This window comes from Sturnira hondurensis, unplaced genomic scaffold, assembly GCF_014824575.4.
Source record: "Sturnira hondurensis isolate 20B ecotype Veracruz unplaced genomic scaffold, ASM1482457v3 Scaffold0001989, whole genome shotgun sequence".
Classification (NCBI taxonomy): domain Eukaryota; kingdom Metazoa; phylum Chordata; class Mammalia; order Chiroptera; family Phyllostomidae; genus Sturnira; species Sturnira hondurensis.
Window position 1 is genome coordinate 1,625,755 of NW_028074620.1, and position 24,947 is coordinate 1,650,701.

The 24,947-nt window shown below is 40.4% G+C and overlaps 1 pseudogene; it reads left to right on the forward strand.

The window, feature by feature from the left end:
* Positions 1-254: 254 nt before the first annotated feature.
* LOC118981553 (spermatogenesis-associated protein 31E1-like) overlaps positions 255-24,947 on the forward strand; it is a 172,528-nt pseudogene continuing 147,835 nt past the window's right edge.

Below are 24,947 nucleotides of genomic sequence, written 5' to 3' on the forward strand. Positions count from 1 at the left end.
TGCAGCACACAGGTTGCAGCTTCAACAGGCCTGGCAGAGTAGAGGCATGGAGCCTGCTAGGCTGGGTGGGGGAGCAGCTGTGGTCCAGCCTACTCCCTTCAGCCCCTCCCCGACATTCTGAAGCCCTTTGTGACCAGACCACAACTCTGTGATTTTTGCCTGGACTTGTAGTTCACAAGCCACTCCCAGTGCTCAGTTGCTCAAGGGAAGCAATGGGATTAAGATTATTAAGAATCCCATCTTTTATCTGAAAGATGGCGATTGATACCATCTTCACCATTTCCTGTGGACTGCTGCTCTTCCTCCTATCACCCCGCTACTTGAAGAGTAATCCATCCTTATCACCACCTATGAAACAGAAAAATCAGGAAGGTAAGAAAACTTTGGCCCAGATCCAAAAGATATTATATTTTTTTCTATTCTTATTTCCACTTTCCTGAATCACCTAGAGAAACTCCCAAAATGGGAAAGAATAGGAAGACTATTCTCAGGAAAGAATAGAATATCATCCTTTCAGGAACAAGCCAAACCAAGCAGGTATTAGATCAGGCACGTGGATTTCTATCCAAAGATCCCAGACCAAGAGCTCAAGTGTGGTGGAAGGCTCTGGGCACAGGCCCAAATGCAGTGACCAGTAGCCAAGGACTAGATAATGAGCATTGAATCTCCGTAGGGAAATGGGCCTAGAGCTCTGTTTCACTAGCCACCTTTCCATGACAGGTGCCTCAGCTGAACCTGTCCTATTTTTTTAATTTTTAAAAACTCCTCACATGAGATATGTCTTTTAGATAGGAATGGGGAGAGAGAGAGAGAAGCATTGACCAATTGCCTCCCATATGTGCCCCAAAGGGGGATCGAACTCACAACCTAGGTAAATGCCCCACCTAGGAATAGAACCTGAGGGTTCTAGGAATAGAACCCTCACTTTTTGATGGATGGGAGTATGCTACAAATAATTTAGCTACTCAGCCTGGGTGAACCTCTCCTTTTTTGTACCTGATACCAGGGCAGTTTGTAGACACTGAGAACCTCTGAGCAGAGGCTGGGGTGAGGCTATGGCCTCAGGAAAGCAGAGTCCTACCCGAGGGAGCTCAGACAGGCCTGCAGGTCTGAGAACACCTGTATTTCTTGCACAAAGGAGGAGTGATGAAAAAAGTTATGGTCAGTCTTATATGGAAAATCTTTCTTTACATTTTTCAAAGAAGTGAAACCATAAATAATTTGTATCCACCTCCAAAATAAAAGGGGAAAAGCCATAGAGCCCCATTAGTTAAATGTAGAAAGTCACGCTTTTCACGAACACTGAGCATCTATAGCTTGTCTATAGAAAGTGAGAACAGGGTGCCATTCCCTCATTTTTTCTTGTCTCTCAGAAACCAGTAGAGCTGAGGTGGAAAAGCAGGAAGAAAAGTGGAGATTTGAAAGGTGAGCTTCTGCCCCTGAGCCTTGTGCTCAAGAGTGTGCCTCCATCTGGCCTGTCCCTGAGGGCCCAGGGTCAGGTCCCTGAGAATGCCAGCTGCACACCTGTCCATCAGGAAACAGCCATTGGGAGGTTCCTGGTAATGGCATCAGAATGTGGGTGCTTCTTAGTATCCACTTGGAATGAAGCCTTGAGGGCCTGAACATGGGTGTTTCCTTAACAAGGGGGTCCCATCAGGGGCATTTGGGCTGTCGTTATGGACCAACAGTGCCTGACTGGGAGGTGGAACCTTCAGGTCCAACATTGGGCACATTGCTTACTTTTACTCAGATTCCTCGGTTAGGTGCCCCCTGCCCTTTCTCCCATACAGAAGAGTTGTGAGGGCTGCAGGTGCTAGTAGATATGAAAGCACTTTGTAAATCACAAAGTGCTGCATGTCACAAGTCTTGACATCACTATCAGCAATTATGTGGCCTTGACCCTGATGCTTGGGCTCCAGAGTCCTCTCCCAGGCATCTCCCCTAAAGGGCCATAGCAGTCAGCCTCCTCTAGGTCCCCCAGGCATTGCCTCACCATGTGACCCTGTCTCATCATTTTCAGCTAGCAGAGATTGTCTGCAAGAACTAAGAGTGACCTGATTTCTCTTCTGCAAAAGTAAAGAATCTTCCCCGTCTCCTCTGTGTTCTTGTCCATCTGGAAGCTATGATGTGACTTCAAGGCTACATACAACTTTGGACTAATCTGGGAGCAGGGTCATGGGGACAAGGTGTGGCTGCAGCCCTGGGGTGAGGGGCAGCATTAGCACTGGGAAATTAGCTTGGGGGTCATGGAGAACCCTGGGCTATAGGTGCCTACCCTTGCCTGAACTGTCTGTCTGCTTTTAGCTTAGCTGCAGCTTGTGTCTTAGTCTCCTACAGCCACCTGGGGAGACTCTTAGACAGGGCAGCTCTCATCAATGTTCATGCCAAGACTCCTGGTGAAGTGTGCAAAGCAGCACCCACTAAAGTCCAACAGCTCTGACAGATGACTGTGGAAGATGCTACTCCCATCCTGTCCACATCATTCTCCAGCTTCTCTGATCCTGTGTCCTTTACCTCAGGCCTTCACACTATCAGCAGAATCTCAAGACCAGTCTGACTTGAAGAAAATCCCACTGAGTACCATTGTAAAGAACTCCCAGGTAACTCTTTTATGGCATCTCTCGTCCTACCCATCTCAACCCTTGGCTGCTTAAGCGTTCCATTAAATTCTTGTCCTGGTGGTAGATGACTACCAAGACCTTGTTTTTCCCTACCTCATGACAGTGTGAGTTCTAGCAATAGCACTGGGTTCATTACACACCAGAGGCCTCATTGTGGGGAGACCCAATAGACAAGCAGGTAGAGACTGGTAGCTCCTCATTGGTCAACCTTGATATTCAAAGCTACTGGAGATACTGATGGCCAAGAAAGCAGAACTTTATGTTAGAAAGGAGAAAGAAAAGCATGGGTCATTTTCAAGACAAAAGAGCTTAGACTACCACCTAAACTCATTGGGGATGTGGAAGTCACTGGGTGCTGAGCAGGACCCCTCAACCTCCAAACCCTTCTGGAGCTGGAAAGACAAACCAGAGCAAGTGCCTAATCCTCAGCAGTTCTCACATTTCCAGTTCTCAGGGGACCATCAACAGCAGAAATGCAGCCAGCTCTCCTGAGGTCCCCTTCCCAGCACAGCAAGTTCCTGGTGGCTACTGTCTGGGTTCTTAGGAGCCCCTTCTACTTCTTTCTGTTTTATTCGGTGGAGTCTCTAACCACTTCCCAGCTCCAATGCAGCCTAGAGCACCATCAGGGCTTTCCCAGGCCCACCATTGGCCCTGTCTGGGGCCCAACACTAACCTTTGACTAGAAACTTGCCCCTGTCCCAGCCCCCATTTCTGACTCAGATCCACATCCAGACTCATTTCACACCCCCACTCTCAATCTGACCACCTTCTTCTCTGCCCCAGATGAGTACCTCTGAGGTATCTTGCCTTGCATCCCAGAATAAGTGAAAACCTCTTGTCCCAACTGACAATCAACATCTGGGGTCGAATAGGGGGAGGGCTTTACCTTCTGTGACAAAAAGATCTCAGGAAGTCTTTAGATAACCACTCTTAACCTTCCCCAGGATAACAGGGCCTCCCATGGCCACAGGTCAGTTTCCATTCCCCACAGAGACTTTATGAGACCTAATCTCCAAGAGCGAGATCTTCAGATGAACAGCAGAGTAGCCTATGCTTCAGGATTCAGGCCAATTCCCAGGGGTATGCCAGGCACAGGATAAGCAGCAGCCAATGCAGTTCTGTGTGTTTACAAAGGACTCACAGAAGATGAAGTCCAGGTACCATACAAGTTCCCATAGGAAGGACCAACCAGGAAAAGACATTAGCAGGGGTCTACAGCAATGTATGCAGAGGACCCCAAAAGTTCTCTCCAGAGGTTCAGCCAGGTTCAGAGTGAAGATTCTTGTAATGAACTCTAAAAGTACAGAAAGATACCTGAGGCCTTGAAAGAGTGAATCAGAAATCTGCTTACACAGAAGCCCAGAAAAGAAACACCTAAAAAAAAAAATTCTTAAAGGCCCATTTGGACAAGAAGATAGAGCAGATCACCCAGTGTTTATTCCTGTGAGTGTGGATCAATCCTGACTTATTACCAACAATGTTTTTCCAAAGCGCCACACTCACAGAGAAACGAGAGATCAAGGGTTTTCTGGTTAGGAAAACCTTAACCGGAAAGGTTAGGAACATTATGAAAACACTTCTATGAGCTTTCCTTCCTCAGTCCACTCACTCTATAGGTGCTGGAAGCACCCTCTCCCCACTTCAGCTGTCTGTGTATCTGCAGTCCACTCAAAAGCCAAGTTTACCAAGGTCTTGGGGAAAGCAGCTCAGACTTTTTTTGGGAGAGAAGATGAAAACAAAAGTCATTCCTCACCCCAGGTGAACCTATCCCCACTACCTCACCTGTGTCTGAAGGCCCTAGGAGGGACACCCTCTGGTTATGGCCATGGGTGCTCAGAGGACACTCTGACCAGACAGGAGGGCAGGCAGTCTTCTCAACCCTTCCTACTCAGCCTCATGGGGGGAAAAAAACAGCAAATAGGTACTGTCTTAATGGTTGAAGAAAGGAGCCTGGAGTCAAATCCAAGTTCAGAAGTATCCAAGAATGATCCAAGGGAGGGAAGAGGGTCTCAGAGTTCAGGAGATCCCTATCATAGTACAGCAATACTGTGCTATTGTCTCAGTCTTCAAGGGCAGTGGAAGCTAAAGAGATCCCTGCTTGGGAAGACATTGTGGGACCCAGAGTGCTGGCCAATACCCAAACAATACGTAAATGAGGAGTCAGTAAAAGCTCCTCACCACCTACAAAGTCAGTTGCCCAAAAGACCAATGCCTTCAAACAAAATTGCTAGTAAGGTTGAACTCCAAGGAAATGTAGACTCACAGAACCTCTACACCTCTACACCATGTCACTGGCTTGCTCCTTTATGACTGTCACACAGACATCCTCCTTCAAGACTGTGCCACTGACATGCTCCTTGCTGAGGACATGTTGGCTTCTCACAGGTCCAGTTCCCAGAGGTAAAATATGAGTAGGGACATACCAGCTTCCCAGGTTCCATATAACCTCATATTGAGTGGACAAAGCAACCAGGGGCAGCAGGAGCCCAGGATACCAAAACTTAAGGACTCATTTAAGAGCAAACACAAGATGTTTGTCCCCACTTATGGGAAGGAGGATGATAGGAGACCCAACCCAGGAGACCTTAAAGAAAGACTGGCAGAACTCAGGGCCTCACAAGCCCGTGAAATGAGCAACCCTGCCAGGTCACAGGAAAGGGAGACACCCTTGGGAACACATACCTCCAACTCCTGCCAGGGAAAGAACAGGTTTTCCTGAAAAGCACTCTTCAAAAAAATGATGAGACATTTTCCACAGTATCTTAACCTCAATAAAAGGGCAAAGGAAGAGAACACCCCTTCAAAAAGGCCAACCTGCCTCACATTGCCCCAGAGCCAGGAACCAGTCAAAAGTAGATCATTGATGAACCTGTTGAAGCTCAAGGGATCATGAGAGCTGTTGGACAGATCCTGGTGGAGAAATTAGGACTTTCCCAAGAACTTTATGCCAAGAAGTTAATTCAGCTCAAAAAACAATTCCAGGCCCTAGTACGTGAGTGTTCCTCTTATTTTAAGGTTACCTCCTCTTCAAAGCACAGAAGAGGGGTCAAATATGTGGCCTACAATTACCATGCCACATCAAATAATCACAACTATTCTAATAAGAGCAGGTGGACCAAAGACAGGAACAGCAAGTGGGCCTTTCTACCCAGGGAGCCAGGGTCCCCCAGCAGACCCTGCCCACATGGGCAAAGGATAAAAGAGGACTCAGTTCACCTGCATTATTACCCAGCATGTTCTCTTCAACATTGTTTCTCCTCTGGTCTACCAGTATGTGCCTCTTATGCCTCCCATGGTAGGAAAACATTTCTCCAAGAAAATATTCAGTTCACATACTCTGTGTACCAGTGACTTCTTCCTACCATGGATTTGTTTCCTAAAATATGTATTTTCTTTCTTTTTTTCCTCAGGAATGCTGATGGTCTCTGTCTGTGCCCTGCAATGCAAGAGAAGGAATTGAGGTCCACCCTCCCTGAGTGCCTGCTTCGGCTTTCAAGATGAATGGGGCCTTGGAGGGAGGTTGACTGCACCAAGGCATGCCTACCTTCACCCCCATTCCCTTAATGCATTTTCCCATAATTCATTATTACAAAAAGAAAATCATTTGATTGTCAAGAGGAGCAAAACTACAAGATTTGTCTTAGCCTGTCCTCTCCTGCTTTCTCTCTACCTTGAACTTGTGGGCTCTCCTTCCTGAAAGGATTTTGTTATTTGATTATGAATTCTATAATTCAAGTGAACTGAGAAGCTTGGCCCTGCTATCCAGGAATCACGAAGGGGTGGGCATGGATATTCTGACTTGTTCCCTCTTCCTCCAAGTACAGAGACTCCTTCATCTCAGAAAGGAAGGCAGGTCTAAAGAAATTCAGCCAGTCACAGGGACCATAGTGATGAATGTGCTCTATCCAGGTGAAGTTTTCAGTTGCAACAGCAGGACCTTGTTGAGCTTGTGTGAGCAGAAAGGACCTTACAAGCAGCCTCACAGAAGGTGCCAGAGATCAGAGCATCAGACTTGGGACTTCAGGGCAGTCCACAGTGCCCAAACTGCACTTCGCAGTTCTCTAGCAGTAACTCATGCCCTGGCCATGGGCCAGACCCCAGCCTACATACCCAACACATTGAGCTTCTTGTGCAGGTGGTTGTGCTCCATGGGGATGAGGGAGAGAACACTTGTCTCCTTCAGCCAGGAGACCAGGTTAGGTCAGGTGAGTCCACTAGGTCTGAGATTGCCAAGTGAAGCCACAGTCAGCAATATTACTTTTTTCTCCCCAGAAATGTCCATCCCCCACTCCCAGCAGATAACATAGATCCTCAAGGTTGAGTACTCACCAGGCTTTTCTGGGAGAAGGGAGAGAAGTCCCTGATGGTAGGGGGATATACTTTAAGGAAATATATTTTATTTGCCATAACTATTAAGAAAATATACTTTATATACCCCAAATGTACTTTAAGGAAACCTCTTAGTCCTAAGCAATAAGGAAACAAGCTAGTTTTTAAAAATGGCATAATCTCTGGACAGACATCTCACAACAGAACATTCAGAGATGGGGGGAGGGTCCGAGATAGGAGCACAGTAGGGGAAAGTTACACTCACCTCTTCCCAGGGCCAAAATGAAATTACAAATAAATTATAAAACAATCAACTGGAATAACCAGGTGAAGACTAGCTGAATACAAGTCTTACAACCAACAACTACAGAAGAAGCCACATCCAATCTGGTAGGAAAGACAGAGATGTTAAAAAGGTTGACCCTACACCAGTGTGCAACAGTAGAGAAACTTCAGGGATACCTCTGTTGCTAAGGTGTCCCTTGAGGAGTGAGGAGCCTCAACCCCATGCCAGGGTCCCAAATCCAGAGCACCAGAGCTGGCTATAAAAATCATCAGAGATTCTGTCTGACAGAAAGACAGGGCCTGGTAGAAAACCAGATGCCCTCTTCAAGTGTTCAAAATCTCATTCACAGGCATTCATTCCAGGCTCCAGTGGAAGGACAAATGGCTCAGAGCAGCCTGGAGTCATACACAAAGACAGCTGGAAACCCAGCTGCAAAGAAGCCTGTGTTGAGTCATCACACACAGTGTCCATAGGCTCCATAATTTCTAGGTCAAGCACTCCCTTCCATCAGTCAATAGCTTGGGAATATGTACCAGTACCACCTTCCTGACTCCTATTGACCCCATCCTGCCAGGCTCAAGGCTTGCAGAGCTTTGCAGAGCCTTGCAGAGTCTACTAGTACAGCTGTGCAACTATACTGGGCCCAGAGTGTAGACTTTCTTGGAGGGTTCGAGGAGGTGAGGTCAGACTCAGGGTTTCAGATATGCACAGGGAGAAACTGAGTTGTGTGATTCTAGGGAAAGGCCCATTTTTACCCCTACACACCTGATCACTAGTCCCCAAAATGGGCAACCCACAATCTCTACCCTCTCGGCTTCTTGTGGTTTTTCCCTGCCAAGTTTGAGCTCTTTTGAATACTCAGCTGGCTGTGGCCAGCATGTGCCCGTAAGTGTAGACTTTCCTGGAAGGTTCTCAAGCCTTCCAGATTCAAGGTGACAGAGATGCACAAGGAAAGACCGAATTGTGTGGCTCTAGGTTGAGGGCTTTTTTTTTCTTCTCACACTCACTGTTCCTACAAAAAGCTCTCTGTCCTCATGGCCAAATCTCAAATTTTTTTAGCCTGATGAACTCTGCTGGAATGAACCTCTCAGATCTCTGAGACCTTGCACCACCACAAGGGTCCTCAGGCATCAGGTGGGAGGCAGTTGGCTTTGCTGTAACCTGAGACTTTTGCTAAGTTGCCTCAAGTCCTACACTTGTACTCAGTTTGTAACTGTGTACAGAAATCATAAACACCACTTGCTTCCTACCTGGGGACTTAATGAGGACTTACTCATGCAGCTTGTGCACTGCCAGAGGCTTTTGTAGTGACTGAGCTTAAATGGTAACTGGCAAATGGAAGTGAACCTCAGGGTGTTTTAAGACTTTTATTGACATGCCCTTGGACTCGGTAGTGGTGGAAACCAGCCTTAATATGCATCTTGGCCCATCCCACACATTTCCAAGCCCTGCAGAGGCAGCCATGAGCTGAGGGTCAATTTGTCCCTCTGTAGGAGGAACTCCATCCTGCAGGGCTCTCCCGACCACCACAGATGAGAAATAAGCTGTCCCAGACACAATCCTTTTGTTCCAGAGGGAAGGAGGTGGCGATTCCTTCTAGTGGAAAATGCCCCAATCCCTTCTCCCAAATGGCTTTTAATGGAAATGGTATGTGTAGGTGTATACATCATATGTGCATAGCTCATCAATCAATGTCAAAAGGCTATGGTCATACAAAAACAGGTATTATCTATGGATAACAATTGAAGAAACACAGATTTGTCATAGGTCAGGGTCTGTTAGTCATGCTGACACCAGATGGCATTAAGACATGGTTTCATGAGATAAGGAGTTACTCCTTATGCCATCAACTTAAACATCTGGTTTATATCGACAGGGCTATACAAAGCAGAATGAGCTTCAAAGGATAAAATGTACATTTCAGGTCTGATTCCCACAGGAACCCTCGGTTTTAGACTTGGGTCATGTCTGCCACCTGCAGAACATTACCTGGTTTTCCAGGGAGACCTATTAGCCCCTTTCAGAGCCTGCTCTCATGGGGCTGCAATCTCCAAAACCAAATAGAGTAGTCCCCAACATCACTCTAAAATGGTTGTCCAGGGACAGTCACAAGAAGTATCTCGTATTGGCCTGCATCAGGTTCCCTCCCAAAAGACCCCAATACTAACATACCTGGTGGCAGGCTTCAGATCACATCACAGCATGACCCCATTAGCTCCACAGGTAGTTCACCAAAAGTGTCACCATGGCAGTTACCAGACCCTGCTTGGCCAAATTCTGCCTTGGGAGTTCAGGCCCTGAACAACAGCTATATTTAAGGTCAATCCCCATAGCCTGAGAAACAATCCCACCCATGCATGAGCCAACAGCAATCAAGCTCCAACTACAGCAGGACTCACACAACCCACACAAGGGACATTCCTGGACCACCTAGACTGAGCCTCACAGGACACCTACTGCTTAAGGTCACCATGCCAAAATCAAAAGATGTAGGAGATCTACCTAACACACAGAAACAAATACAGAGAGGCAGCCAAAATGGGGAGATGAAGAAACATGTCCCAAATGAAAGAACAGGAGAAATTCCAAGAAATAGTACTAAATGAAATGGATGCAAGCAATCTACCAGATGTAAAGCTCAAACAATGTTTACAGGGTGTACAAGGAACTTAGGGGAAGAGTGAATGAACTCAATGAGAACTTATACAAAGACAATGTAAGCATGAACAAAGACATTGAAACCATCAAAAAGAACCAGTCAGAAACAAGGAATAAAATGTATATGAAACAAAGTTCATGAGAAGAAGTCGACAGCAGATTAGATGAAGCAGAGGATCAAATTATCAATTTGAAGACAAGGTAGCAGAAAACTCCCAAACAGAGCAGCAAAAGGAAAAACGTTTTAAAAGAAGAGGATAGTTTACAGGACCTCTGAGACAACATCAAGCATAACAACATTTACATCATAGGGATACCAGAAAGAAAAGTGAGAGCCTTGGATTGAGGACTTATTTGAAGAAATAATGCCTGAATACTTCCCTAATCTGGTAAAGGAAGTTGACATACAAGTCTAGAAAGCATAGAGAGTTCCAAGCATGATGAAGCCAAGGAGGTCCACACCAAGACACATCATAATTAAAATGCCAAGGCTTAAAGACAAAGAGAAAGTCTTAAAAGAAGCAAGAGAAAGTCAGATAATTACCTACAAGGGGTCTCCCATAGGACTGTCAGCTGATTTTCAATAGAATTAATTTGGGACAGAACAGATTTGTAAGAAATATTCAAAATAAAAGAATGAAAGGACCTACAGCCAATACTACTCTACCTACCAAGCCTATTATTTAAAATTGTCAGAAAAACAAAGAGCTTTCCAAAAAGAAAAAAAAGCTAAAAGAATTTGTAACCACCTAATGAGTAGTACAAGAAATGTTAAAGATAATTTAAAAAGAAAAACAAAGGGGTGACATAATTATAAAGAATAAAATAGCAATCAATATAAACCTATTAATAATCACTTTAAATGCATAGAGATAAGGAGGTCAGGAGGTCAGCAATTAAATGCTCTAATCCAAACACATAGAGTAGCTGAATGAGTAAGATAACAAGACCCAGACATATGCCTGTCTATAGGAGACACACCTTAGAATAAATGACACATATAGACAAAAATACAGGTATGAAAAAAGATATTTCATGGAAATGCAAATGAAAAAGAAGCTAGGGTATCAATAGTTATACCAGAAAAAAGACCTTACAACAAAGACAAAACTAAAAGACAAAGAAGGACATTACATAATGGTAAAGGGTTTAATCCAACAAGAGGATATAACCCTTGCCAATGTTTATAACTGTAACACAGGAAAATCTTAATATATAAAGCAAATCTTGATTGATTTAAATGGAGAGGTCAACAGAAATACAGTCTTAGTAGGGGATTTTAAAACATTTTTGACATCTATGGATAGATCTTCCAGACAGAAAATCAACAAGGAAACATCAGCCGTCAATGACACACCTGGTCAGATGGATTTAATAGATATTTTCAGAGCATTTCACACTCAAGCAACAGAATATACTTTCTTTTCTAGTGCACATGGAACATTTGTTATGATAGACCACATGTTAGGACACAAAACATGTTTCAATAAATTTAACAAAGACTGGCTGTTGTGGATCAGTGGATTGAGTGCCAGCCTGTGAACCAAAGGGTCACCAGTTCAATTCAGTCAGGGCATATGCCTGTGTTACAGGCCAGGTGCCTAGTATGGGAGCATGTGAGTGGCAAACAACACACTGATGTTTCTCTCCTTCTCTTTCTCCCTCACTTCCCCATCTCTAAAAATAAAACAGAGTCTTTAAAAAATAAATTTAACAAGATTGAAATTATATCAAGTATCTCTGAACATAATGGTATGTTACAAGAATTCGAACACCAGAAAAAGACTGAAAAACACATAATAATATGGAGAATAAGTAAAATGGTACTAAACAAGGAATGAGTTAACAAAAATACCAAGAAAGAAATCGAATGACACCTTAAAACAAATGAAAATGAGAACACAACAACCCCAAGCACAGCAAAAGCAACCTAAGAAAAAATTTATAGCATTACAGCCTTACCTAGAAATGATGCAATAAGAAATAAGACAATTTTCAAAAAAGCATTCTAACTTCACATTTAAAGGCAATTGAAAATTTTCCTTGACATACATTGACATACAATGTCCTATATGAGTAGAATAAGAGAAATAGAGACTTCTGGCAGACATGGAGGCATAGATAGACACACTGCACCTCCTCACAACCAAAAGAAGGACAACAACAAATTTAAAAACAAAAAAAACACAACCAGAACTGACAGAAAATCAAAATGGAAGTCCAACAACCAAGGAGTTAAAGAAGAAACATTCACCCAGGCCAGTCAGAGGGCTGGAGAAAAGCAGCTGGGACAGAGAGGTCTCTAGGCAAGGCTGCATCTGGCAGGCCTGGAGAGGCAGCGGCTGGCAGAGAGGGCAGTCCCAGATTTGCATGCAGACAAACCAGGAGGAACAACTAGGGAGCAGGACAGACCACACAACCCAGGGTTCCAGTGTGGGGAAATAAAGCCTCAAAACCTCTGACTGAAAAAATCTGTGGGGGTTGAGGCAGCAGGATAAACTCCCAGCCTCACAGGAGAGATCATTGGATCTCTCCTGTAAGGTTCCTGTGACCCACAGGGTCCTAGAAGGTACACAAACCCACCCACCCTGGAATTAGCAGTAGAAGGGCCCAATTTGCTTGTGTAGCAGCAGAAGTAACTGAAAGCTGGCAGAGAGCTGAATAACCAGCATTGCTCCTTCTCTGCCACCTCTGCCACCTACAGCATCACAATAGGATGCTGTTGCTTTCTGCCACCTACACTTTCTGCCACTCCTTCTCTGCCACCTCTGCCACCTACAGCATCACAACAGGATGCTGATGCTTTCCTAGCTACAGGAGTTGCCCCCACCTAGGTGAATATCTAAGGCTCCACCCCTTACTATGTAATGGGCACACTGAGATAAAAGAAAAAAATGACCCAAATGAAAGAACAGATCAAATCTCTAGAAAAAGTACAACTAAGCAACAAAGAGATGGCCAGCTTATCATATTAAATGCGTAGTTCAAAACACTGGTAATCAGGATGCTCACAGAATAGGTTGCATATGGTTGCAAAATAGAGAAAAAAGTGAAGGCTATGAAAGTGAAATAAAGGAAAATGGTCAGGGAGCCAACAGTGACAGGAAGGAAATGGGGACTCAAATTAATGGGTCGGATGAGAAGGAAGAAATAAACATTCAATCAGAACAGAATGAAGAAACAAGAATTCAAAAAGAAAAAAATGAGGAGAGGCTTAGGAACCTCTGGGATATCTTTAAACATTCCAATATCTGAATCATAGGAGTGCCAGAAAAAGAAGAGGAAGAGCAATAAAATTGAAAACTTATTTGAACAAATAATGAAGGAGAACTTCTTTAATCTGGCAAAGGAAATAGACTTCCAGGAAGTCCAGCAAACTGAGACAGTCCCAAAGAAGTTGGAGCCAAGGAGGAACACACTAAGACACATCATAATTGCATTATCCAAGATTAAAGATAAAGCGAAAAGTTTAAAAGCAGCAAGAGAAAAGGACACAGTTAAGGAGTTCCCATAAGAAATACCATATGATCTCACCTTTAACAGGAAGCTAAACAACAAAACAAACAAGCAAGCAAAATATAACCAAAGACACTGAAATAGAGAACAGGGGGACAGCTACCAGACGGGAGAGGGGAGGGAATTTCAGGGGAAATAGGGGAGGGATTTAGAGGAACAAATATAAAGGATATATGGAAAACAACTGAGAAGGGTGGAAATGGGAAGGAGGGTGGAAGCACGGGGCGGGGGGGTGGGATGAGATGGGAGTAACAGAAAACTGTACTTGAAAAATAATTAAATATTTTTTTAAAAAGATTATCAGCTGATTTCTCCAAAGAAACCTTGCAGGCAAGAGGGGGCTGAAAGAAGTGTTCAAAGTCATGAAAGACAAGGACCTACATCTAAGATTACTCTATCCAGCAAAGCCTTCATTTAGAATGGAAGGGCAGAGAAAGTGCTTCCCTGAGAAGGTCAAGTTAAAGGAGTTCATCACCACCAAGCCCTTATGATATGAACTGTTAATGCACTTATCTAAGAAAAAGAAAATAAAAATATGAACAGTAAAATGACAACAAACTCACAACTATCAACAACCAAACCTAAAAAAAAAAAAAGAAAAAAGAAAAACTAAGCAAACAACTAGAACAGGAACAGAATCAGAAAAAAGATCACATAGAGGTTTATCAGCTAGGAAGGGGTGGGGGAATGGAGCAAGAGGTCCAGAGAATAAGTAGTATAAATGGTAGGTAGAAAAGGGGGAGGTGAAGAGTAGTAGAGTAAATGGAGAAGCCAAATAACTTATGTGTATGACACATGGACATGAACGAAGAGGGAAGGAATGTGAGTGGGAGGGTGTGTGTAGGGTGAAGGGGAAAAAGGGGGGGAAACTGGGCAACTGTAATAGCATAATTAATATATTTTTTAAATGCAATAAAAATAAATTTTGAAAAAGTCCAAAAAATAAACAAGAAATATAAAAAGCAGAGCATAAATAAAATAGAGTCAAAACCAATACAAAATAGTGAATAAAAACAAGAGATGAATCTTTTGAAGAACAAAAATGATTTAAAAACCTTTAACCAGAACTTTCAGGGAAAAAAAGAGACCAGACCCAAATAAATAAAACCAAAAATGAAAGAGAATTAACAGATGACACCACAAAAATAAAAGGATTGTAAGAAAACATCATGAACAACTGTATGCCAATAAATTATACAATCTGGACAAAATGGATAAATTCCTAGAAACACACCATTTTCCTAAACTGAATCAGGAAGAATCAGAAAATATGAATAGACTGATGGTAACTAATAAAATTGAATGTGTAATCAAAGAACTCCCAGCAAACAAAAGTTCTGGACTAGATTGCTTCACAGGCAAATTTTAGCATACTTTCAAAGAAGAGCTAACATCTAACCTCAAACTATTCCCAAAAATTCAAGAGAAGGGAAGCCTTCTAAGCTCTTTCTATCAGACCAGCATAACTTTAATTCCAAAACAAGATAAAGACAATACAATGGAAGAAAATTATAGGCCAATATCCCTGATTAATATAGATGCTAAAATCCTCAACAAAATATTAGCAAACTGGACCCAGCAATACATTAAGTTCATACACCATGATCAAGTGGCATTTATTTTGGGGATTTAAGGTTGTTAACAATATTCACAAATCAATAAATGTGATATATCACATAAACAGAATAAATAATTAAAAATCGCATGATCATATCAACAGATGCATAAAACGCATTTGATAAAATCCAGCATCCATTTATGTTAAAAAATCTCAGAACTTAACTCACTAAAGATCATATATGACAGTCCTACAGCCAACATCACACTCAATGGGGAATTCCATTGAGCAGATTCCTTAAGATCAGGAACAAGACAGGGAACTCTGATTTGACCACTCATTTTCACATAGTGGAAGTCTTAGCCACAGCAATCAGACATGAATAAGAAATTAAAAGGCATCTGACTGAAAAGAAACAGGATGTTTTAAAAAATATTTTTGATAAAGAATGCCAGTGTCAAAATTAGGGAATCATTGGAATATTCCCTAATTATTTTGTTTTTTTAAACCTGAGAAACCAGTTTTTTATATGCTAAAATATATTGTGATGATGCATGGCTGAGCATAATGTTCAGCATTTCCAAATTTATATGACAATAGAAGCCTTTTTCTTCATGAAGTACTTTTGACGTTTATTCTAAAGAGTGTATATAACAATCACATAGGCTTGGTGTTGCAATTATTAGTATAGAAAGTCACTGGCTGTTTTTCTCAAAGACCAACATTACCAGTTCTTTGCCTTTGTGGAAAAAGTACAGCGGAATAAAGAAATACTGTCAGTGACTACAATTGCATTCCCACCTTTTCACACTGCCAATCTCCGCTGCAGTCAGTCACATTAGCAGACTCACTATCAGTGAAGGTAATCACAGCATATTCATATAATCACAGGTATTCATGCTGGCCACACATTTCCCTGAAAACATACCCTAGATGTGAAAAGTAACATCCTTTTCAATTTTTATAATGGCTTCTCTTTTCTCTGCAACATACTATCACAATGCCGAAAGATTCTTACGTCCAATAAATCTTCTTTCCTTCTCTCAGTAGTTATCTTTCACATAATGGCCAGAAAACTTTTGCCAAATTTTGTTTTACAGGGGAAAAATCTTGCTCTGGTTCTCTTCAAAAAAATAAATAAATAAAAGTCTAGAATTGCTTTTTTAATTCTTGTTTGTTTCTAAAACAAAGGTAAGTGTTAAAATATCATTCACTGGGAAATAAGAATTTGTTCCTGACTTGATACATGTGGCATTCATTTGCTTGGCAAATAGAACCCTTACTGAAGTGGCTCACACTGTACTTGTGACTTTGTACTGACTTATGATTTTTATTATATTCTATACTTAATGAGCTCCTGCTTTATGCAAGAGATATTGCTCAGCACTTTATACATATCATCTCAATTTGTCCTTACAACTTTCCATATGGAGGTTATTAACCTCATCTTATAGGTGGAGAAAATGAGTCTCAAAGAAAGTAAGCTCATCACCAAAAATCCTAGTTAATAAGTCATGACCTAAGCTTTGAACTTATATCAGTCATATTTTTGTCTCTTATCTTCCCAGGATACCAAGCAGACATCAAAGTCATAATTTCTAACATCCTCTTAGTAAAGTAATGATCACATGTTGTCATAACATTGATCAGAAATGGAAGAGTCTTTCCCAATCCAGCCAGAAGTGTCCTCCTTCACATCATCTACCAAAAATCAAAGGATTTAAGCTTCTGTGAAACTGGGCCAGAAGTGCTGGATAAAGAGAATGGAACAAAACAGAAAGTCCCCAGGATGAACTGAATTGTAATGACATCCATTTAGGTCTTAGAGCAGGGGTGTCAAACTCATTTTCACTGAGGGGCACATCAGCCTCATGGTTGCCTTCAAAGAGCTGAAATAATTTTAGGACTATATAAATGTCAGTACCCCTTAATTGTTAGGGAGTTGAAATTACATCTGGCCCTTTGAAGCAACTGTGAGGCTGATGTGGCCCTTGATGAAAGTGAGTTTCACACCCATGGTCTTAGAGACTTTGCACTCAGCTTATGTTTGAGCCAAATGAAGTAAGTATTATTTATCTGGTACTATCTTTCTGTAAACAGAGTGCACCATGTCCCTATAAAAGCACCAGAGTCTTCAGACGAGGACTGCTCCACATATCCTGATTACTAAACCTTAGCTATGAAGTGCAATGCAAGAGAATTGTTGTGTAAGAAATGTCCCTTTATAAGCGCACATGCTGACTCGGAAGGTGTGTGGTATCACTGTTAATAATCAGGAACAACGAAAAGGTCATGAGAGATAGGAAAACAGCTGAGTCTACTATGGCAAGAGTTTATTAGATAACTTTCTATTTGAAAAAAAACAAACAAAAACACAAATACTGTTACCAAATATATCTTGGCTATGTGATGCTTTAATCTATTTCTTTGCTTCACTCCACGTTGCACATCTTGGCCATGGTATAGTTTGAGAATGATTGGACAGCACCTGAATATTTAAGAGACATTGACTAGCTTCTGCTAATCAGAATAAAAGAAGATAGAAACAAATTAACATTTATTAAATATCCTCTATGTGCCAGAAACCCTACAGGCATTTTGATCATTTTATTGCATTAATCTTCATAATACCAAAAAGTAGGTTTTCTGCAAATGAGGATTACTACTGAAGTGATGCCCTCACTTCCTAGATCTCTCAACTTGTATGCAGTTCAGCCAGGGTTCAAGCTGAAATTTGCTGGCTCCAAAGATTACACTCATTTCACTACTTAGTCTGCCTCCCTTGTATTTTTTCACTGTTCTGACCATTCTGTAGAAACAGAAAATGCTTTAAGAGTGAGAAGGGGCCATGGAGATTTCCTAGGTAACACTTCAGTTTACACATGAGAAAATTTAGAACCTCAGAGGATTTACAACTTAACCCAAATCAAAAGCTTCTTGGTGTTACAAGGAGGATTAAACTCAAGTTTCTTGATTCATACTTATTTTTGCATTTTAACTATTTCCCTCTGGTTTCCCTGCTGTCTTTTTAAATTATGGTTAAAACCAAGGTTAGCACATTTCACAAATCCAGAGAATGCTGTTCATAGTGCAGTACAACATCCCAGATCGAAGCCCTTTATCTCTTGGTTTATACATTTGTTTTTAATATACTTGCAGTAAAATACTCATCTTTGAAAAATAAAGCTGAAGTGAAAACATGTGTGCCAATAGTCCAAAATTAAAACAGGATGGGGAAAATGCAGGTTTATAGCTTTTCTTATAGGAAATAATATAATAATTAATAAACAATAATACAAGAATAAACTCTGTATTTCATGTAATCACAATTGTAAACCTACTTTTGCCCCACACGTTATTGTATGCATAGGAGCCTATCCAAGATCATAAGGTACCAAATAACCTTTCTTCTGTCTAAGCTTGACCCCACCCTGACACTTAACCTATTCTTGGTCATTTTTCAAAATCCTGTTTGGTGTATCATTGCTTCCAGGGAGCATTGCTGAGAATCCTTTCACCATAACTCCTCCTTCAAAACTAATCATTTCCTAATCTGGTTAATTCAGCACAGAATACTTAATTCAATTATCCTATTTACCAAACAACACAGCAATTTATTTTGTGTGTATGCTTACTCTCAGTGTTACATTATACATAAGAAATGCATTTTATCCATCTCTGTAGACTCAGAACCTAATTCAGTACTTGGCTGCATGGTGTTCAGTAGATGTGTGTTAAAATGACTTTAAATGAACTGAATTGGTCTAACTTGAAAATTTGAACAGAATTCATTTAAATTTATTACCTGATCCTTAATCTAGTTATATCACCATCATTCCAGTCACTTCAGTCTTGTTTAATTAATAAAGTATTTTTGAGTTAAGTTTTTAGAACTACTTTTCTGAGAAAAAAAAATGTCATTGACTTTTGTTTACAGTGTCAGGAGTGCATAGGTGAAAAGCAAGATGACAGGGACACAACACAGAGGGTACTCACACCACTGTAAGTTGGGTTTCTTGGATGAGAACTTAGGGTTTTCTTAACACAAGCCTGACACTTTAGCTGGATTATGATGAGCAATAGAAGCACAGTGAGGCACAGAAGCAGAAAATTAGACGTGCCACACATCTAAATATAGCACAAGAGAGAAAATCTACGGTTCCAAAGAAAGCAATGTGGAAGAATTCTTTACTTTGGTCTGTCACTGGGTGTACTGCCAAACATTCTTGTCAAACATCTTCATGAAATTATTCTAAAACTGGTTTTAATACATTTTAGTGATTTTTATTTCAAAATATAATAATTTGAAAAGATATATTTTATAGTTAAAAGCTGTAAGTCGTTCAGCTAACCTGTTGGAAAGTTTTATAAGTTTCTGATGATTATAAGGGTCAAACTACCTGGCAAGAGGGACTCATTCCACATAGATGTAATGCAAATACTTTATGGAGAGATTCCAGAGTGACATATTGCATAAAGAAATAGAACATGTAATCAACATAGTGAAATAGAGAGGAACCATACAGTTAGACAAAAATAAACCTAGATTCCTGAATGCTTATAGTGTAGAGATAGTGAGGGAGATGATGTTCTTCATATAGCTACAGGACAGAAAATGTACTTCTGGAATATTCGAGGCTAGAAACACAAGCTCATGGCCTCCTTTGCCATTGTTACTACAAAGCTAAGGGAGGATTGATACCTGAGGTGAAGAGAAGGACCATGCAAATGAGATCGGCCTCTTCAGAAGGACATTATTCCTTGCAGAGGAAAGTTCTAGCACCATGAATCATATATCATCTAACCTTTATGTATCATTGATGGATAGATGAAACTTTATTTCAAGCCCTGGATTTTGATAAGTCTTGATTAAGATTGGAAAGACCAAGTTGTAGTTTATAAAACTTAAGGACTTCTGACTTTCAGACAAGATGAAAGTATAGGTAGATATGCTTTGCTTCCTCACACAACAAAAAGAAGGAGAACAACTGATATAAAAACAAAAAACAAAAACTGCCAGAAAATTGAACTCTATGGAAGTCCAACAACCAATGAGTTAAAGATTAAATATTCAACCAGATATGTAGGAAGAGCAGAGACAGGCAGCTGAGGTGGAGAGGACTCATGGCAAGGCTGTTGCTGGCAAACCAGGCAGCCCCACATTCCATGTGCAGATAAGTGGGAAGGAACAACTGGAGAGCAAGAGAGGGAGAGTACAACCCAGTGTTCCAGTGCAGGGAAATAAAGACTCAAAACCTCTGGCTGTAAATATCTGTGGAGGTTGTAGCAGCAAGAGAAACTTCCAGTCTCACAGGAGAATCTATTGGAGGGACCTACAGGGTCCTAGAATGTATACAAACCTACCTAACTGGGAATCAGCACCAGAAAGGTACAATTTGCTTGTGGATAATGGGGGAAGTGACTGAAAACAGGATGGGAATCGAGCAAGCAGCATTGTTGCCTCTCTGACCCCTTCCCCACATATAAAGCACAATGTAATGAAATGGATTTCCCCTCCCTGGCAAATACATATGGCTCCACCCCTTACAACATATCAGGTACATGGAGACAAAGAAATATGACCCAAATGAAAAAAACAGATTAAAAACTCCAGAAGAATAACTAAGTGAGGAAGAGATAGCCAACCTGTCAGATACAGAATTCAAAACACTGGTAATCAGGGTGCTCACAGAAATAATTGAGTGTGGCTGCAAAATAAAGAAGTGAAGGCTACTATACAAAGTGAAATAAAGAAAAATACACAGGGACCCAAGAGTGAAAGGAAGGAAACTGGGACTCAAACCAATAATTTGAAACGGAAGGAAGAAATAAATATTCAACCAGAATAAAATGAAGAAACAAGAATTCAAAAAAAATTAGGAGAGCCTTAGGAAATTCTGGGACAACTTTTAACTTCCAACATCCAAATTATAGGGTGCCAGAGGAGAACAGGAAGAGCAAGAAATTTAAAACTTCTTTGAACAAATAATGAAGGAGAACTTCCCCAATCTGGCAAACGAAACAGACTTCCAGTAAGTCCAGCAAACTGAGACAGTCCCAAAGAAGTTGGACCCAAGGAGGAACACACCAAGATACATCATAATTGCATCATCCAAGATTAAAGATAAGGAAAGAATTTTAAAAGCAGCAAGAGAAAAGGACACAGTTAAGGAGTTCCCATAAGATTATCAGCTGATTTCTCCAAAGAAACCTTGCAGGCAAGAAGGGGCTGAAAAGAAGTGTTCTAAGTCATGACAGGCAAAGATCTATATCCAAGTTACTCTATCCAGCAAAGCTATCATTTAGAATGGAAGGTCAGAGAAAGTGCTTCCCTGAGAAGGTCAAGTTAAAGGAGTTCATCATCACCAAGCCCTTATTATATGAAGTGTTAAAGGGACCTATCTAGGAAAAGAAGATAAAAACTATGAACAGTAAAATGACAACAAACTCACAACTATTAACAACTTAACATTTAAAAAATTAAAAAAAAACAAATTGAGCAAACAACTAAAACAGGAACAGAATCACAGAAATGGAGATCAAATGGAGAGTTTTCAGCAGGGAGGGTGAGAGGGGAGGATGGGGGGGAAGGTACAGGGAATAAGAAACAGAAATGGTAGGTAAAAAACAGTGGAAGGTTAAGAATAGTATAAGAAATGGGGAAGTCAAATAATTTATATGTAGGACCCATGGACACTAACTAAGTGGGGAATGCTGGAGAGAGGGAGGTGCAGGGCAGAGGGGGATGAAGGGAAGAAAAATATCAGACAATTGTAATAGCATAATCAATAAAATATATGTTGATAGTCAAGAAAAAATTTCTTTTTTAAAAAATATTTATTTATTTATCTTTAGAGAGGAAGAGAAGGAGAGAGGGAGAGAAATATCAATGTATGGTTGCCCCTTGTGCATCCCTTGCTGGGAACTGGCCTGCAACCCAGGCATGTGCCCTGACTGGGAATCGAACCTCGATCGTGTGGTTCACAGGCCCGCACTCAATCCGCTGAGCTACACCAGCCAGGGCAATAGTCAAGGAAAAATTTCTGAGAGATATATAAATATTTAAGATATTCAAATACAAATATAGAGATATAGCAACAGTGCCTAGATATACTTATCAAAAACATGCTCTTTGAATATAAACTTCAAGTATATTACTAAATGGTCTTGAAAGGAGCTGCTTTTTTGTATTCTTTAAATATTTTTTAAATTGCAACCACTTCTATGTCTTAAATTTGTGGCTCCATGCAATTACAAAGATGAGGAAGCAAAGTCGTTGATGTTAATACAAATTTTCAGAGTGAATTCAAGGAGAGAATAAATCTCTTAAGCTTTACACTGCAGTTTCAACATTAAAGCAATGTACCTCTCACACTCAGTACTTTTATACAGGAAATAAAAAAGGAAACCAACAAATGGTTACTCCTCACTGCTAACAAAAAATTGCCGCAATTTCCTGAAAATCCGTTAAGAAGAAAAATGTAATAGCTCAGTTCATAAGGTTTAATGATTTGATTTTGTGGGGAAAAAACAATGAAATATTGTATATGACTTTACTTCTCTTTAAGTATACAACTATAAGGTCAACATACATAAAACTAAAAAATAAAAATTGTTTTATTGAGATGCAGGATTGTAACAAGGGCTGAAGGAGAGGCAAATTGAAATACAGATTTGGGGAGATATCTACATAGAGGTGATAGTTGAAAGCAAGGGTGAAGAGGAGAACTCCAAGGGTGAGCTCTGACAGAAAGGGACTTTGATTTTCAGACCAAAGAAGTGTAAAAGCGAAGGACACAGATTTATAATGAAATACTGTAACCTCTATTTTTCACAATGGCAGGGGGCACACAAAGAACTTCATTAGACAGCTGATTTTCTCTTTATCCCTATTGAGTCTGGATGCTGGGCTGCTACTCATTCTGATGATTGTTCTTACATAGCTTTTCAGCTACCTCAGGCTCACAGAAAGTGGGCACCAAATTCAGACACACATGAAATGTCATGATGACTCAGGAGAGAAGGGCAATGGTGAGCTACCTGCTAGAATACTTGTGCTGTAGGCAAACTATATTTCAAAATAATTCTGTGTCTAATTCTTTCTTGTCATATGGCTAATATTTCAAATATTTTCTCTTTTTAAATCAGCCAGGTTTTCCTAAAAATGGCTAGAAATTCAAATATTTTAATTTTTTCTTACTCATAATTGCCTTCCCTTGAACTTAACCAAGAAAATTATCAGACCTACAGAGCTTTTATTTTTTTGTGAAAAGTATCAGTATATTTCTCCTAATATGTTATAACTGTAAATACATACACATATATTGCCATTTATTTGTCACTTCATCCTTTACAGTCTATTTTTCCCACAACTTACTTTAAAAAGTGAGCCAAATACTATTTGACTGTTCTAAGGCTATAAGTTTCAACATTCATTCATTTAATAAATACCTTTGCATGTCATTATTGCTAGATACATGAAAAAGACAGTGTGCCCCTACCATCATGGAATTTACATTCAAAGAATATATCTTTTCCCTAATGACAGTAGCTTGTGATAAAAATTTAAAAAATGGCTAAAGGAAGGGATAGAAAAAAGGAGCAAAACAGATGCAAAGTTTATAGCATTTTCATATCAGAAGAAAACAACAAAATATTCTTTAAAATGCTTTTGTTTCAGATCATTTTGTTCAGTTTATCAGCAACATATGATTATGATTCTCTAATTCTCTAACCATATATATGGGTAATAATTGAGGGTCAATGTGACCCTAAAAACATGGACAGCTTATACCATAATAGACCATAAAGACACAAAGAGCCCTGGAAGCATGCATCCACTCCTTCAACCTACAAAAATACTAGCTGTCTTAAGTGCTGCAGGTATTCTTCTAGTTCTGGAGCACCCCCCGTTATCCTGAATCACAAAACACAGTGCTTGAGCGCAAAGGCCAGTCACTGTCCCTCTGCAGAGACTGTCTCTAGGACACTAGCAGAACTGGTATGACCATTACCTCCCCAAGTGACATCACATTCACCCCCTCCCTTTTTTATCAGATCTCCAGAAAAAAGAGAATCATAGAATGTTAAAAGTGAAGGGTATGTCAGAGTTTATCTAGAGGTTATCTACTCTAATGCCCTTTATTGATAATTGTGTATCAACAGATAAACAGAGGTTTTAATTAACATCCAAGGATTATTCAGCAAGTTATGATAATGACAAGACATTAGAAGAATATTCCTAGTGTGTATACATGTATGACTATATGGATGAGCTGAGGAAACATGCAAAACCCATGTTAGCTAAAAAAGGAAGTAGCCCTCCCACTACCTTAAACAACATTTTCTGTGTTTAAGACAGCAATAATAAACTGCAATAAGAGCACTTCTTCTCATTTATCACTAAATTCTCCTTTGAGTTCTTACACTTGGTAAACATTGAAAATCCTGCAAGATTCTTTTATCCCTTGATGTCTCTTCCATAAATTAATTAAGATAACTCATTTTCTCCCACATTTCCCATAATCCAGAAAATGAGAATCAAATGTAATTTTTAAAACTCAATAAAAAAATCCTTTGACTTTCTTTTTCATGATTGCCCATTTTAGATCCTCTAAAAAATACCAGGCAAACACAGACATGTTAATGTTATATCATGACTATATTTAAAAATAACTTAATCATACTCATTATATTAATACAAAGATAGGGAGAAGCCCCCACATTCAGTCTCAAACAACATGAGGTCATCAGCATGCGAAGGCATCACATATCCTTGGTCATTCATCTTAATTTCAGAAATTGCATTTGAAGATTTAATTCTCTCTTTCTATGTCTAGACAGGCAATGAGGAATAATCTTGCCAGTTTGAACTGCATTTATTCCAATGACTCCATAAAAGACCATTCTAGTTGCAAGTTGCAAAGAAAAAGAAAAAAAGATCATATATAATCCTCATTATCACATTATAGTTCTCAGT